Source organism: Grammomys surdaster, unplaced genomic scaffold (assembly GCF_004785775.1).
Source record: "Grammomys surdaster isolate TR1022 unplaced genomic scaffold, NIH_TR_1.0 125947, whole genome shotgun sequence".
Lineage (NCBI taxonomy): Eukaryota > Metazoa > Chordata > Mammalia > Rodentia > Muridae > Grammomys > Grammomys surdaster.
The window spans coordinates 257612-262108 of NW_021620769.1; positions in this window are offsets into that span (position 1 = coordinate 257612).

The window sequence follows — 4497 nt, forward strand, 5'->3', positions numbered from 1 at the left end:
TGCAACAGCACAGTACAGTCTGACACACATGCAACAGCACAGTACAGACTGACACACATGCAGCAGCACAGACAGACTGACACACATGCATACCAGTAGACACTCAGACTCCCATCCTATACAGACAGAAGACAAAAATCAGCTTACTACTCCCCAGTGTCGCAGGCTGGCAGGGCTTAGGTAAATGTGAGGCCATAGGGCGGCACTACTTAAATTGTGTTTGTTTTACTCCTTAAGAGGCAACCACTCTCTATCAGTGGTGGCTTTAGTTCTCTCGTAGTTCCCATCAGGGTCCAGGCAAGATGATCCTTTTCATTGATCTGGATGTCTTAAGTCTTTAGTAATCATGTGGCTCCTTCAGGCTAAAACTGAATTTTTGATGAGGAGTCTAATACACCAATACAACCCTTTTGTTAAAGCCTTCTAGCTAATGTGATTTTGAGAGCAAAACATTCGTCAGGGGTGGTGCTATGTAGTTAAATGTTCAATAAAGACTGTTCTTACAGACTTTATATCTGATTATGAAGCACGATAAATGCTTCATTAAATGTTACAGTACGAGATAACTGTAGATTCACGTGGAGTCACAGGAATACCAAACAGAGAGCCTGCAACCAAGCACGAACACCATACCTCTCCTCCTTCTACTACAGTTGGAACTGAAACGTCCCCTTATGACCAGTATGTTATAGGCTTGTCTCCAGAGTGAGTGGTGCCCCCAGGAAGTGGCAGAACCTTTAAGAGGCAGTGTTTATGGGAAATCTTTAGGGTATTGGGACATGACCTTAAAGGGGATTGTGGGATTCCGCTATCTACCCCCACTATACATACACGCACACGCGTGCGCACGCACACACACACACACACACACACACACACGCACGCACGCACGCACGCACGCACGCGTATTCCCAGCCATGAGGTGATCGGTTTTCTTTCATCGCACCCCCTTGCCATGATGTCCATCCCTGCTACATGCAAAGGAGCCATGGAGCCAATCATCCATAGGCTGAAACCTTTGAAACGGTGGGCTAGCAAACCCACCCCTGTTGTAAGCTGGTCATCCTCAGCTATTTGTTTACAGTGATAGGAACATACCTAACATTGTCCCAGTGATAGCACTTTACAGTATCACAAGTGGATTAGGGACAGTGATACTGAAACAGTGCTGAGCCTACGTGTGTCTGTGTGTACATTTAATACTACACAATCATACCACACGTCACCTTGTGTATCTGTTACTACTAGTAGTCGTTCCACGATGGAGAAAAATGAGAAGATTCATACTGAGTGTGCTGGCTAGTTATGTCAACTTGACGGAAGCGAGACTTGTTGGAGAGGCGGGAGCTTTAGGTCAGAAAATGCCTCCGTAAGATCAGACTGTCAGCAAGTCTGTAGGCATTGTCATAATTTGGGGTTGATGGCCCAGCCCACTGTGGGTTGGACCACCCCTGGGTTCTATAAGAAAGCAGACTGAGGAAGCCATGGAGGACAAGCAGGAACCAGTATTCTGCTGTGGCCTCCTGGTTTTAGTGCTGCTGATTTCCTTAGATGCTGAATGGAGATATGGACATGTAAACCAAGTAAACCCTCTCCTCTCCAGTTTGCTTTCACATCAGCAATAGGAGCCTAACTGAGACGCTAAAGATTCGCTATGTTGCCTCCGTTTTTCACGTGTCATACACACTCTCCTTCCATTACCCACTCTAATATCGAACTTGATAACTTATTCTCAGTTATAAAATATAGTCCTTTAAAGAGTCTTACATAAATAGATTTGTGTGTTTGCTTTTATCATTGTATCTTAAGTGAGTTTTTTGGAACCAGCTTGTATGGAGTATGTGCCTGTTTAATTTACCTTGCTAACCTCTGTTTTAACTGGAATAGTTAAGGTACCTACGGATTCATTAGTCTTGGCATGTCGTTTCAATGTTTGTTTTTGTTGTTGGTAGTGGTTCTCATTCCCGTTTCTCCTACGTGCCTGCAGATTACTGGAAAAGAATTGAGATTCTGTAGTCATTTATATTGTTCTGTGGAGTTTATATTTCTTAAGAGTCTGTTTTACATATTAAAATGTATCTGTGACATTGCAATTTACTACTATTAACCATTAGTTGACTATTACTAATTTTGACTTTGACTGAAGTATGAAAACCATTTCCATTGAGTTCATTTACCCTTCCCACTTTCTAAAGATTTATTTTAAATCGTGTTTGTCTTTGGGTGTGTGCATGTGAGTGTAGGTGCCCACAGTGGCTAGAGGCTTCAGCTCCCCTGGAGGTGGAGCTATCAGAGGGTGTGACCCTCTGACAAGGTACTGGAACTCAACCTATCTTTTCTAGAAGACTGATATGCACTCTTAACGTTGAGCCATCTTTCTAGCCCCACAAGCATTTCCTTATTTTAAATATAATTGTTTTACACATCAGATGGTATATAAAAATATATTACCCCCATTAGGAAGTAGAGCCTGGTTCTCACCCTGTTTACTATAGTCTTTGAGTAGAACACTGTGGCAGCTTAAAACTTAGAGACGAGAATAAAGAGGGTACCAACATGTCTCTGGTTGGATGCTCACTCTGGTGGAAGCTGGCTGTCCTTTTTAAAAGGCTGGATGGAGATGTCTACCTGGCAAAGAGCTGAAGGCTGTCTGTGAGGAGCTACTTGAGCACCTGGGAAGTGAAGCTTCTAGATTCAACCAAGCCTCCTGATTTAGCTTTTGGTATTGTTTGCTTTCTTCAGACAGGACCTCAGCTTGTTTCACAGGCTGGTCATGGATGAATTCCACAACTCAAGTGATTTCCCCTGCCTCAGTCTCCCAACTAGCTGAGAATGCAGGCATGTACCACCAAACTCAGTCCTTTTATTCAAACTTGACAGAAAGGCTGACTGTCACCTCATGAAAAAATCCAAGCCATTCCTTGATCTCTGGCCTCAGAAATGACATGAGGTAATAAATATTAGTTGTTTTAAGCTAGAAATTTCACAGTAGTTTCTTATGAATTACTATACAATTAAACCAAATATATGAAGGAAGACATATAAATACACTAGAAAATCAGTAGAATATGTTCAAACTTTGTGGAATAAAATCCCACAGGTTACCTTTGTTTTTGTAATTACAACATAGTTCTAAACATAGCAACAGTGAGACTAGGCCTGACTAGATCACTGAACTGCCTGAGCTGTGAAGGATTTTTGTTTCCAGTTTTGAAGTGTGGCAGAGGAGAAGAGAGGGCGTGTGAGCCTCCAGGTTTCTCGTTCTGCTCTCCCACAGCCCTATTCCCTGAGGCTTCATGGTAGACCGATTCTGAGCTTAGTTTTCAACCTTGATCACACATGAAAAATCTCCAAAACTCTGTGTCATGACAGGTTACAAAATAATTAGCCAGTGGCCTACATCTGAAATGATTTATTGCTAAAATCCATCCGACAAGTCTCTAAGTTTATTATTTGTTTGGTGATCTCATTCAGTATGTAAAAGAAAAAGGTAAGAAGTTCTGATTTGTAAGATAAAAATCCATTAAATCATTCCTCCTTTACCAAATCATGTTTTCCATAGTGTCTGTGCTCAACTTTTATATTCTTATTGTCTCTCTCCCCCCCCACCCCGTGTGTGTGTGTGTGTGTGTGTGTGTGTGTACATTGGTCTGCACATGTTGTAGTGTGTGTGTGTCAAAAATCAGAGGACAACTTCAGGTCTTGGTTCTCATCTTTCACCTTGCTTGATACAGGGCCTTTATGTTGTTGACAACGATTTACACATGCTCACTGGTCTGTGAGGGATTCTCCTCTTTGATTCCTCTCTTGTCCTAGCAACACTGGCATGACAGATACACATTACGGCACACATAGTCTCTGCAGATCTGAACTCAGGACCTCATACTTGTGTAGCAAGCCCTTTATGCTTTCCCGTGAGGCCACCTCCCTAGCCATCAAGTGCTCTATTATTAGTCGGTAACAGATCTAAACTGTTTTCTGGGGATGTGAGTCACTTCTGCTGTTGTGACAAAATATTGAGAAAAGCAACTGCTGAATGTTTATCTCCTTCAATCTGAAAAGTTCTTCCTTAAAGGAGGGAGGATGTTCATGAGACTCTGGAAGTTAATAAAATATTTACCAGACTCAAGATTCTCATCAAACTCACAAGACTTTGGAACTTCATACATTTTCATGATTCACAAGGCTCCTCCTCAAATTGGTATAAGTTGTGGGTAATTGCTGGTGGATAGGAAGCTCCTGCAGGCTGTGCAAGGAGCTCTAGGGATGGCAGATGTATACATACAGCTGCCTTTGAGTCACCCACGCTCCTGTAAGCAACCTCAACAAATTCATCATTTCACCAAAGCTGGGCTTCTATTTCTTTGGTCTGCTGGTAGTGCCCTATTCTGGGTGACTAGTGTCTGTTCATATTGCCCCAGAAAAAGTGACACAGTATCAATTTAAGAGAAGATGATATTTGACCCATAAATTCAGACATTTCAGTTCATGGTCACT